General features: G+C 48.0%; 1 protein-coding gene across 1 annotated transcript in view; it reads right to left on the reverse strand.

Moving 5' to 3' along the window:
• Nucleotides 1–10,779: 10,779 nt before the first annotated feature.
• Nucleotides 10,780–11,638, reverse strand: part of adcy8 (adenylate cyclase 8 (brain)) — a 66,624-nt gene continuing 65,765 nt past the window's right edge. Inside the window, exon 17 of the mRNA XM_074688175.1 lies at nucleotides 10,780–11,638. This exon is cut by the window's right edge and continues 1,051 nt beyond it. The gene's annotated coding sequence lies outside the window, so the exon portion shown is untranslated.

The following is an 11,638-nucleotide window of genomic DNA, read 5'->3' on the forward strand; positions in this document are numbered from 1 at the left end:
GGAAGGAGATCCAGGTCTGGTCCACAGGTGGCCTCTCTGATCAGCAGGTATCAGGGTCAGCTGTGAGGATCTTTATGAGGAGGCTGATATGAGGAGGCTGGAGTCACCTGCTCAGTTTCTGCTCCTCTTCTTCTCCCTAACCCTCGCCGCGGCCTCCAGCTGTCGTCTGACCACGCTTTAACGCTGTCACTGAAATGAAAACTTCCTGTCAAACCAAACCAAAGATGGTCCATTCAGGTCTATAAACTCCACCTGGACTCTCCACAGGCCGCTGGTCCAGAGATGAAACTCTGCACGTTCAGCAGAAACTGAAGAACTCAGAGCTGTCAGCTTCAAACCAGCGTCAATCCAGAAACCAGTTTGATTTCATCCACAGACCAAAGTCTGAGCCCACGCTAACCCCCACCTGTCCACACCTGTCAGCGCAGACCACCTTACAACGTCCTCACACAGACACACCTAGCAGGACTGGACTCATGTTAGAGAGGGGGAGACCAGGAGACCAGGAGACCAGGAGACCAGGAGACCAGGAGACCAGGAGACCTGGAGACCTGGAGACCTGGACCCCCATCCAGAGAGACCGACTGAGAGTCAGACTATCAGCAGAGAGCTCCAAAGGTGAGCATGTCTCCACCGACACACCTGCTCCCTGCTCCTTATCACCTCTCCTCAGCTCCTCTCCTCAGCTCCTCTCCTCAGCTCCTCGGAGCGTTTCAAAGGGAGCGTATCATGAGCAGGAGTCGGGGACGGACGGTGAATCGTAAAACGTGGAATCAAAGTTTGATGAGGAGGACGTGAATAATTCAGAGGCTGGAGATCTGTTGTTGGTCTGAGTTAAACACCAGGGTTTGTTGGACAGGAAGTACGGTTCCTGACTCCACCAACGACCACCACGCTTTGCTGCAACTGAAATACACAGATTGAACCAACCTGAGAATAAAGATCTGACTAAGGCCCAGTTTAACTTTGATAGACCAACCACAGCTTCAAACCTCGTCGTCAAAGCTCCGGACAGGAAGACAGGAAACGCATCAGAAGGTGAACATCAGAGCGCTGTCAGACAGGAAACGCATCAGAAGGCTAAAGTCAGAGCGCAGTCAGACAGGAAACGCATCAGAAGGTGAACATCAGAGCGCAGTCAGACAGGAAACGCATCAGAAGGTGAACATCAGAGCGCCGTCAGACAGGAAACGCATCAGAAGGCTAAAGTCAGAGCGCAGTCAGACAGGAAACGCATCAGAAGGCTAAAGTCAGAGCGCAGTCAGACAGGAAACGCATCAGAAGGCTAAAGTCAGAGCGCCATCAGACAGGAAACGCATCAGAAGGCTAAAGTCAGAGCGCAGTCAGACAGGAAACGCATCAGAAGGCTAAAGTCAGAGCGCAGTCAGACAGGAAACGCATCAGAAGGTGAACATCAGAGCGCAGTCAGACAGGAAACGCATCAGAAGGCTAAAGTCAGAGCGCAGTCAGACAGGAAACGCATCAGAAGGCTAAAGTCAGAGCGCAGTCAGACAGGAAACGCATCAGAAGGCTAAAGTCAGAGCGCAGTCAGACAGGAAACGCATCAGAAGGCTAAAGTCAGAGCGCAGTCAGACAGGAAACACAACCAACAGGGCTGCTTGAGTTTCTTATGTGTCAGGAGCTGCAGTTCCTCAAGCGTCCACTAGATGCCAGCTGCAGAAAGATCAGAAACCACAAACACACCCTTTCTCAAAAGTTTATTACACGTTAAAAAAAAAAGTTTCAGTCTGAGTTTCTCAGTGTCCAATCAGCACGCAGCGTACCAGTCCAAGTTTCAGTTTTGAAGGCGATGAATTTACAAACAGCAGAGACGAACCGGACTCTGGTCCAGTGGAGTTCAGCTGTGGACCTGAAGACCTGAGCAGCACCATCAGGTTCCTGGGTTTGTTGGGACCTGATGGCAGCTGGACCCGGCCCGCCGTGTCCCCCTCAGCCGGCCCTCTCTGATCACTCCTCGCTGAACGCTCGCTGGGTGCAGACCCTGGCAGTCCCTGGGACACACTCTCACGCTGCGTCTCCCTCCCTTTGTGTCCCCTTCCTCCTCCCTCCTCTCCTCCCTCCTCTCCTCCTTCCTCTCCTCTTTCCTCTCCTTCCTCCTTCCTCCTTCCTCCTCTCCTCCTCTCCTCCCTCCTCTCCTCCTTCCTCTCCTCTTTCCTCTCCTTCCTCCTCTCCTTCCTCCTCTCCTCCCTCCTCTCCTCCTTCCTCTCCTCTTTCCTCTCCTTCCTCCCTCCTCCTCCCTCCTCCTCTCCTTCCTCCTCTCCTCCCTCCTCTCCTCTCCTTCCTCCTCTCCTCCCTCCTCTCCTCCCTCCTCTCCTTCCTCCTCCTTCCTCTCCTCCCTCCTCTCCTTCCTCCCTCCTCCTCCCTCCTCCTCCCTCCTCGCTGACCTATTTGAGCTCTTTCAGGTTCAGCCGCTGCCCAGACTCGTCGATGGCGCTGCGGGGCTTGTTGCTTAGCAACAGCCGGCTTGTGTGGTGGTGGTGGTTTTATGTAAGAGTGGGTTTGGTGGTTGAATGTAGGGCGCTCGGTCTCTGAGGGGAAGCGTGGGGTCGGTTGTGTCAGCGCCGTAACCTCCAGACCCTCATGGTCCACCGGTCCAGTCCTGATGGAGCAGGTTCTAGACCTGGTCTTCCTGGAAACCGTCATCAGACGTCAGTTTTTCTCTCCAAAGCTGATATCAAAGCTGTTTCCATGTGAGTGATGTCACAGCGGTCGGACGCTGAGCAGCGGTCAGACGCTGAGCAGCGCTCTAACACGGCGTCAGTGACTCCTTCCTTCCTTTCCTTCAAGGTTTGATCCTGAAACACTCTTTGTATGAGCATCAGTGTGTGTGTGTGTGTGTGTGTGTGTGTGTGTGTGTGTGTGTGTGTGTGTGTGTGTGTGTTTCTCTCTGTCCTCCGCCTGTCGGTCCAGATGGTGGTCGACTCGTTTTGGTCAGCAGAGAGGCATCAGTGGCGGTGGAGGTGGTTGCTATGGTGAAAGTGACGTCTGCTGCATTTTTAGCTGCTCCACAAACTGTGACTGTGTCTTTAAGAAGGTTTGTTTCACCTGGAGACGCAGAAATCACCAGGTCTGACCAAACCTCAACAAACTCTGCAAAGTCTGTGGTGATGAGACGTTACTGCTGAGGATGAAGAGCTGAGGATGAGGACCTGAGGATGAGGAGCTGAGGATGAAGAGCCGAGGATGAAGAGCCGAGGATGAGGAGCTGAGGATGAGGAGCTGAGGATGAGGATCTGAGGATGAAGAGCCGAGGATGAGGAGCTGAGGATGAGGAGCTGAGGATGAAGAGCTGAGGATGAAGAGCTGAGGATGAGGATCTGAGGATGAAGAGCCGAGGATGAAGAGCCGAGGATGAGGAGCTGAGGATGAAGAGCTGAGGATGAAGAGCTGAGGATGAAGAGCTGAGGATGAGGAGCTGAGGATGAAGAGCTGAGGATGAGGAGCTGAGGATGAAGAGCTGAGGATGAGGACCTGAGGATGAAGAGCTGAGGATGAAGAGCTGAGGATGAGGATCTGAGGATGAAGAGCTGAGGATGAGGAGCTGAGGTTGAAGAGCTGAGGATGAAGAGCTGAGGATGAAGAGCTGAGGATGAGGAGCTGAGGATGAAGAGCTGAGGATGAAGAGCTGAGGATGAGGAGCTGAGGATGAGGAGCTGAGGATGAAGAGCTGAGGATGAGGAGCTGAGGATGAGGAGCTGAGGATGAAGAGCTGAGGATGAAGAGCTGAGGATGAGGAGCTGAGGATGAAGAGCTGAGGATGAAGAGCTGAGGATGAGGAGCTGAGGATGAAGAGCTGAGGATGAAGAGCCGAGGATGAGGAGCTGAGGATGAAGAGCTGAGGATGAAGAGCTGAGGATGAAGAGCTGAGGATGAAGAGCTGAGGATGAGGAGCCGAGGATGAAGAGCTGAGGATGAGGAGCTGAGGATGAAGAGCTGAGGATGAAGAGCTGAGGATGAGGAGCTGAGGTTGCGCTGAAGACTCCTCAGTCCTCTTCCTCACAGACCCTCTGAGTGTGACCTGTTGCCGTGCTGACTCTGATTGGCTCGCTGGCTGACCGTCTTTTCACAGGAAGTGGGCGTGTCATGTGACCGTTGATGAAATTGGTCACATCCATCATTCTCTGATGCATGTTACGTCTTCCTGAAACACCAACACTCATCACTTTGGCAAGTTTATTATCAGAGGGTCTGTTAGTCAGAGTATGATGATAACATCAACCTAATACTAAACACCAGATGTCTGAGCAGAGCATCCTCTGACTGACCTGCTTTTCACAGGAGTTACAGGAGCGTGACAAAGGAGGACGCAGAGGGTCTGTGATGTCATAGGGTCACAGGCTTGATGCAGGAGGATTTACAGCTTAAGATGAAGTCTGGTTTCTTAGGCTGTATTCAGAGCAGAAAAGTCCTCTGGTCCACTTGTTTGGTCCAGACCAAAAGCAGACTTTATTTTTATCGTTTGGTGCGGTTCGTATTCAGATTGTACTTTTATCAAGTGGACTATATTGTGTAAACACATCCAGGTGTGTGAGGATCAGTGCTCTGATTGGACAGCACTGACAAAGGGCGGCACACAGAGTACAGACCTGGAAATGGAGGTAAACATGTGTGTTTGTGCTCTTATTAGAGCTGCTAAATCATTTTCAGTTTCAAGAGCAGCTCCTTCAAAGCAGCTTAACAACACCGTTTACAATTTAGGAACAGGAAGACCAATGATCGCAGCAAGGAGGCGCTATGCTCTGCGTGTCCTGACCCACAACATGCTAGCTACAGCGTGGCTAAACAGAAGACGGAGGATCAGGTATGAACCAAAGACGGTTAGGTTACGGTGGCTCTATAGGCCCAAAGGAGCATGTATCCTGTAGTTAGTTCAGATGGACCTTGTGATGCAGCTGCGCCTGCGTGTTCAGCTCAGTGGTGTTAGCTTTAGCTCAAAGAGCGTTGGTGATGTTTAGACTCAAAGAGCGTTGGTGATGTTTTAACCCAAAGAGCGTTGGTGATGTTTTGACTCAAAGAGCGTTGGTGATGTTTTAACTCAAAGAGCGTTGGTGATGTTTTGACTCAAAGAGCGTTGGTGATGTTTTAACTCAAAGAGCGTTGGTGATGTTTTAACTCAAAGAGCGTTGGTGATGTTTTAACCCAAAGAGCGTTGGTGATGTTTTAACCCAAAGAGCGTTGGTGATGTTTTAACTCAAAGAGCGTTGGTGATGTTTTAACCCAAAGAGCGTTGGTGATGTTTTAACCCAAAGAGCGTTGGTGATGTTTTAACTCAAAGAGCGTTGGTGATGTTTTAACCCAAAGAGCGTTGGTGATGTTTTAACCCAAAGAGCGTTGGTGATGTTTTAACTCAAAGAGCGTTGGTGATGTTTTAACTCAAAGAGCGTTGGTGATGTTTTAACTCAAAGAGCGTTGGTGATGTTTTAACTCAAAGAGCGTTGGTGATGTTTTAACTCAAAGAGCGTTGGTGATGTTTTAACTCAAAGAGCGTTGGTGATGTTTTAACTCAAAGAGCGTTGGTGATGTTTTAACCCAAAGAGCGTTGGTGATGTTTTAACCCAAAGAGCGTTGGTGATGTTTTAACTCAAAGAGCGTTGGTGATGTTTTAACCCAAAGAGCGTTGGTGATGTTTTAACCCAAAGAGCGTTGGTGATGTTTTAACTCAAAGAGCGTTGGTGATGTTTTAACCCAAAGAGCGTTGGTGATGTTTTAACCCAAAGAGCGTTGGTGATGTTTTAACCCAAAGAGCGTTGGTGATGTTTTGACTCAAAGAGCGTTGGTGATGTTTTGACTCAAAGAGCGTTGGTGATGTTTTGATCCAGTTCGGCTCAGAGTGCAGAGTATTTCTGATCGTCCATCAGAGCTCACGCTGGAGGTGTTTCAGGAGGAGCGTCTGCTCTGGAGCATGGTGGTGTCGTCTGCAGCAGGAAGTGGCTCCAGAAGCTGATCTACGCCGTGTAAACAGCGTGTAACGAGCGTGCATTCCCAAAATAACCAACAGACCATAATAACTGAAGGATGAAGGGGTTTCAACGTGACCGCGCTGTTTGTTAAAAATATCACAGGAGGATTCACATGACGGCTCTGTCCTCCTAAAAACACACACACACACACACACACACACACACACACACACACACACACACTGTTACAGTCACATTCAGACACACTCTGCATCCTCACCATACCAATGGTTGTCATGGCAACTCCACTCCTCACATCTCTGCCTCCCCTGCCCCCCCTCCTCGTCACGTCTAACAGAAAATCCATATAAGGAGGGAAACGCTGTGTCCTGAACGCACCGTGTTTGCTGCTGCCGTGGTGACCGGACGCTGCGAGTCGTTGGCTTCGATTCCCTGATTTATTCATCGATTATCATCATTCTGATAAAAAAAGGTTAGAATATACGTATGAAGAAGAATGAAGGAGGAGAATGGGTGTTTGTTTTAGTCTGTGACAGTGCAGATAAAAGATGCTCAGAGGTGAAGAGGACCAAAAAAGAAAGATGGCGCTAACCGCTCCAGGCCGCTTTGAACGGCCGGCGTGTTCTGCTTTGACTCGTCCTCCAGCAGAGACGATCTGTCAAACAGAGCCGGCCACTTCCTGCTGAGCAGAAACAAACAGGAAGAATGAAAAGTAAAGTTTCTGTCTTAAATTATTATTACTTTGAACAAACTGAGTGTTTGAGTCTGTTAAAAACATCCTGACTTTAAGAGCAACAGGTTTCTCTGCTGACGTCCTCCATCTTTAACCGTCAGCCGATTCAGTCTGATTTCATCTGTTCCTCCAGGTAAAGTGTCTCCCTCGTTAAAAAACAGCCTGACAAGTCACTCCTCATCAGGTCTGTCTCAGCTCCTGGTCTGTGGTTTTTATAGATTAAAATCTTCATCAGTCGATCAGTTCATCAGCAGATCAGTTCATCAGCAGATCAGTTCATCAGCAGATCAGTTCATCAGCAGATCAGTTCATCAGCAGATCAGTTCATCAGTCGATCAGTTCATCAGTCGATCAGTTCATCAGCAGATCAGTTCATCAGTTCATCAGCAGATCAGTTCATCAGTTCATCAGTTGATCAGTTCATCAGTTCATCAGTCGATCAGTTCATCAGCAGATCAGTTCATCAGCAGATCAGTTCATCAGTTCATCAGTCGATCAGTTCATCAGTCGATCAGTTCATCAGCAGATCAGTTCATCAGTCGATCAGTTCATCAGCAGATCAGTTCATCAGTTCATCAGCAGATCAGTTCATCAGCAGATCAGTTCATCAGTCGATCAGTTCATCAGCAGATCAGTTCATCAGTTCATCAGCAGATCAGTTCATCAGCAGATCAGTTCATCAGTTCATCAGCAGATCAGTTCATCAGCAGATCAATTCATCAGCAGATCAGTTCATCAGCAGATCAATTCATCAGCAGATCAATTCATCAGCAGATCAGTTCATCAGCAGATCAGTTCATCAGTCGATCAGTTCATCAGTCGATCAGTCTTCTTCTTCTCCAGAATAAAATCCCAGCGCTGTGAGATTAAACCAGAAAAAACTTCATTGTGTCTTTAATCTCGTAGCATAACGACGTCGTCGTACCTTTATCATGATACACTGAGACATATTAACTCCCAGGAAAATAACCACTTTGATCTTTAATGAAGTTTGACCTGAATTAGACTTTCCTGACGTCACACTTTGACTTTTATTCTACTTTCATTTCTTAACCTCTAAACGTGTTTAAACTGAACGATCAGACAGATTATGGGACTTTAATCCGGTGCCAGTTTATCTTTATTCTAACCTTGGTCTTTATGTCATTACTTCATGTAAACTTTAACATCGTGACGTCAGGACCAGCGTCTGTGCTCTGGCTCCACGCTCATGTTGTCACAGTTTGATTTTGACATTAAGAAGTTTTCCTTCATCAGTTTCTTCTTCTTCAAACTTTCCCAGCTGTAAGCATGGAGCAGATTATTTCCTCTCTAACCTGTGACCACAACAACCAAACCCTCCGACCTAAACTTGGACCTGAAGTTTTTATTAAACTTTAATTTTGTATTTCTAAATTTAATTTTGACCTTTGACCCTTTCCACTTTATTTCTTCTCAAATATTCTTCATCTGGATTTTTAATTTTTTTTTTACTTGAATCTTTTCCCTTTTTCTTCTTCTTAGTTCTCCAAACATGATGAGTTATTGCTCTCTGACCTACTGTCGTTAATGATGATTAATTAATATGGAAAAGAAATAAACTTCATGTTCTTTGCTTTTGTTGTTCCTGTGTGTGTGCGATTCATGGTGATTCGAGAAACTAAGAATTACTGAAGCGTTTGTTTTTAACGTCTGATTACAAAGAGACGGGGTCAGAGGAGGTTTGAAATGTTTCAGGTGTTCATTAGAAGTTTCCAGGATTCAGCCAATCAACATCAACGATCATCAACCTGTCACCTGTGCCCCCCTTAGCCCCGCCCACTGAAAGACCAAGGCAGAGCCTCAGACACCATGGTGCAGAAACATGAAACGATGAAGAAAGAGACGATGGGGTCGTGTTTATTGGGTGAGTCAGGTGCAGGTGAGTGATGTAGGAGCTGATCAGTGATTGGTCCGTCACACGGCGTGATGTAAACTCACAGGAAACGCTCACACAGGAAGGTCAGGTGTTGTCAGTCGAGCCTTTTTGTTCGATTGAACACTGATTGTTTGAGTTTGTTAGTTACCGTCAGTTTGTTCCCGTCATCAAACTGAGACACCCTCACCCTGGTCCCAGCGTGGAGAGGTCAGAGGTCACAGCATCCTGACAGCTGATTGGACAGTGGGTCGATGATGTGTCTGCTTCACAGGCTGAAGCCTCCTCAGAGTCTGACTGAGCCTCTGCTGCCATCTAGTGGACATTTCTGCTCACTGCAGCAGAGTCACGTCTGATAACCAGCTGCTCTCATCACTTTCACAGCGCGACGAGAATCATCAGAGGAACCACGAGAAGCTGAAGGAAGATCAGGTCAACACGTTTTTACCTTCAGTAACGACCTCAGGATTTAATCACACACGATCAGACTCTACTTCTTCTTCTTCTTCTTCCTCTACTTCTTCTTGTTCTTCCTCTTCTTCTTCTTCTTCTTCTTCTTCTTCTTCTTCTTCTTCCTCTTCTTCTTCCTCTTCTTCTTCTTCTTCTTCTTCTTCTTCTTCTTCTTCTTCTTCCTCTTCTTCTTCTTCTTCTTCTTCTTCTTCTTCTTCTTCTTCTTCTTCTTCTTCTTCTACTTCTTCTCTGGGGAACAACAAAACCACCCTCTTCATGACGTCTCTGAAACTCCCCAGAGCCACCACACAGCCCAGAGACTGTCCACCAGAGACAGACTTCAGAGACAGACTTCAGAGACAGACACCCAGAGACAGAAACTCAGAGACAGAAACTCAGAGACAGACTTCAGAGACAGACTTCAGAGACAGACTTCAGAGACAGACTTCAGAGACAGACTTCAGAGACAGACTTCAGAGACAGACTTCAGAGACAGAGACAGACTTCAGAGACAGACTTCAGAGACAGACACCCAGAGACAGACTTCAGAGACAGACTTCAGAGACAGACTTCAGAGACAGACTTCAGAGACAGAGACAGACACCCAGAGACAGACTTCAGAGACAGACTTCAGAGACAGACTTCAGAGACAGAGACAGACACCCAGAGACAGACTTCAGAGACAGACTTCAGAGACAGAGACAGACTTCAGAGACAGACACCCAGAGACAGACTTCAGAGACAGACTTCAGAGACAGACACCCAGAGACAGACTTCAGAGACAGACTTCAGAGACAGACACCCAGAGACAGACTTCAGAGACAGACTTCAGAGACAGAGACAGACTTCAGAGACAGACACCCAGAGACAGATTTCAGAGACAGACTTCAGAGACAGACACCCAGAGACAGACTTCAGAGACAGACTTCAGAGACAGAGACAGACTTCAGAGACAGACACCCAGAGACAGATTTCAGAGACAGACTTCAGAGACAGACACCCAGAGACAGACTTCAGAGACAGACTTCAGAGACAGAAACTCAGAGACAGACACCCAGAGACAGACTTCAGAGACAGACACCCAGAGACAGAAACTCAGAGACAGAAACTCAGAGACAGAGACAGACTTCAGAGACAGACTTCAGAGACAGACTCCCAGAGACAGAGACAGACACCCAGAGACAGACTTCAGAGACAGACACCCAGAGACAGAAACTCAGAGACAGAAACTCAGAGACAGAGACAGACTTCAGAGACAGACTTCAGAGACAGACACCCAGAGACAGACTTCAGAGACAGACTTCAGAGACAGAAACTCAGAGACAGAAACCCAGAGACAGACTTCAGAGACAGACTTCAGAGACAGAAACTCAGAGACAGACACCCAGAGACAGACTTCAGAGACAGACTTCAGAGACAGAGACAGACTTCAGAGACAGACACCCAGAGACAGACTTCAGAGACAGACTTCAGAGAAAGACACCCAGAGACAGACTTCAGAGACAGACTTCAGAGACAGAGACAGACTTCAGAGACAGACTTCAGAGACAGAAACTCAGAGACAGACACCCAGAGACAGATTTCAGAGACAGACTTCAGAGACAGACACCCAGAGACAGAAACTCAGAGACAGAAACTCAGAGACAGAGACAGACTTCAGAGACAGACTTCAGAGACAGACTCCCAGAGACAGAGACAGACGCCCAGAGACAGACTTCAGAGACAGGCTTGTATAAAAAATTAGACCCCTTTATTGTCTCCTCATATAAAAGAAATACAAAAAAGAAACATGGACACCGGGCGAGGTTAAAGGGGGACAGGTTCTGGGTGTGGGCGGGGCTTTGGGACGGAGGCTGGGCCACATAAAAATGGGACGTGACATGTCGGGAGGTCACTCAGTCTTGGGGGGGGGCAGAGTCTCAGTCAAAAAGACATCAAGGTGTGAGGGCGGGGGGGGGGAGGAGTCTGTCCCTCCCTCCCTCCTCACCCCACCACATCCCTCTCTTCATCCTCCTCCTCTTCCTCTCCAGGGAAGAAGGTGAGTTTCAGTCTGACAGACATTCATCAGGAGCTGAGCTGCTTCAGGTGGCAGGAAGAATCTCATTGGTTGAGTCAAACTCAGGGGGAGGAGCCAGAGAAACGTTAGTAACCTTTAAATTTAGACTCATCAGCAGATCAGGCAGCGTGAAGCAGAAAGTGACTCCACCCTAACGCTACGTCTACAGTGACTTTCATTACAGGACCTCTGTGTGCAAGCCTGAAACCCCCAGTTTACATTCATGGCTGGCTCTGTCAGGGTACCCCAGAAACCTAAACCCAGACCGGGAACACCTGCTGTCTTTGAATATTTCTGTATAAACTGGATTCATTCAGGTTCTCGGCCTTGATCTGGGAATAAACCACCACAAATACAAAAGACACAACACCAGTTCACTGTCCAGAGGAAACCGTGTTGGTGTTAGCCCTATCAGATGCTGCAGCGCAAACTTTTCCAAAGACTGATGAAAACAGTCTTTAAAGAGGGGGTACTCTGCTTCTTTAGACTTTTAAATACCAACGTTTAATCTTTAGACTAAACCTGAGCAGATTTTAAAGCTGCTACATATCCAAACATCTGTC

This window comes from Halichoeres trimaculatus, unplaced genomic scaffold (genome assembly GCF_033239565.1).
Source record: "Halichoeres trimaculatus isolate MK-OKI-2021-1 unplaced genomic scaffold, fHalTri1.1 fHalTri1_scaffold_15, whole genome shotgun sequence".
Taxonomy (NCBI): Eukaryota; Metazoa; Chordata; class Actinopteri; order Labriformes; family Labridae; genus Halichoeres; species Halichoeres trimaculatus.